The following is a 1654-nucleotide window of genomic DNA, read 5'->3' on the forward strand; positions in this document are numbered from 1 at the left end:
TAGGTAGATTTTGTCCAATTGTACAATAATGCTGATATTTATGCTAAAAGCGAGTCAAATTTGTAAATTTTTCTTTAACTTTTCTTTGAAATTTAATACATTTAAGCCTCGATTATTGTCGCCTTTTTTGGGCCCGACCCAAAATCCAGCCCTAGAACCCACAAAAGCCCGTGGAAAATTCCGCTAAACGCCCCCCTAATTGCCTTGTTTTGGTCCTGGTTGTATCCTTGAAATCCCAAGCCTCGTCCTAGATGGGAGCTGCGTTGACCCGAGCAGAACTAATCAATATGCAGAGGCCTGGGAGAGATCGACCGCTCGGTGGACGTGCAGGTATCTTGGCCAAGCAAGCAAGCATTCCTGCCTCTGAGCCTCTCCAACGAGAGAAAAGAGAAATTTGCGGTCATACTCGTCGTATTTAGAGTCAAGACAATGATGCGTTTAATTTGGTGTTAATTTATGATTCGTGTGATGAACTCTGGAAAATCGAGAGCTTCATCAGCATGCGCGTCTCGTCGTCCTGCACGATCCATAGAAGGGACGCCGACGATGATTCTCCGTTACGCGCATTCCTGCTGAGAGAGATAGTTAAGCGATTGGAATTTTTTCAATTTGGAGAATTTGGTGCAATCACGTTGGCATCGAATGCACAGCTCGCAACCTTGATGGTGATGTAAGAGCGGCCATTGGACGGGCCGGGAGAGGCGGAGCACCGCTCTAATTCCACAGCATCTTTTCTACTGGTCCAGATCTGGGTTTATCCCACGCGGCGACGAATCAGAGACGAGGATCAGTGGAGAGAGCTGGAGCAATGGTGAAGCTGGCTAATGACGAAATAGATTGAGAGGAGGAGGGCCCTTGCAAGTGGTGATGATTTAATCAACACATCAGAATAACTGATGACTAGATTTAATAATACATCATTTCATAATTCAAAAATAAGCAAATAAAAAGTAAAAATTTAAGACTAATGCYTCCAAAATATAACAATAATATACAGYTTCTTTTTATTATTACCAAAAGCTCCACTTTTGTTAAGTTAATATAGGTTTTCTACATTTTTTAAACCAATTAACAAAATTCCATTGAATTGTTAATAATAAAATTATTATTTGCAAACGTTTTATTTAATATGCCGTGGAAAAAAATTGCTAGGTACGAAACGCAAAAAAATTGTTAAAGAATGACAGTAGTGACGCTTATAAACCTAATGAAAAATTAACAAAAAAAAATGTAGTTAGAAACATTTTTTACCAAACTTTTATTTAATATACATATTGTACGCTTTCACAAATTATCCTATTTTCAATATTATGCAAAAACAGATAATACCTAATAAAAAATTACTACTAAAATACAACATTATAGCGTATGCAACTAGTAATACCGCAGTGATAAGTTGTTGCTTATATAAAAAAATATAAGAGAAACAAATTAATATGGATTACAATTATTTCTTATTTAGCCAATGAAACAATAATTTTTTTATTGCTTATAGTTAGTTACTTGGCCTGTAGAAAATAGCTCAAAYTGCTTTATTTTAGAAGAAAACTCTTATTAGAGCCAGTATTTGGTTGAAATACTTTGATTTAGCTTGATTCCCAACTTAAAATTGACCCAAATCGATTCAAAATATCACAAATTGCTTTATTTTAGC

Source organism: Tribolium madens, unplaced genomic scaffold (assembly GCF_015345945.1).
Source record: "Tribolium madens isolate multiple individuals breed KSU strain unplaced genomic scaffold, Tmad_KSU_1.1 Scaffold_91;HRSCAF=231;Tcas5.2_LG7, whole genome shotgun sequence".
Lineage (NCBI taxonomy): Eukaryota > Metazoa > Arthropoda > Insecta > Coleoptera > Tenebrionidae > Tribolium > Tribolium madens.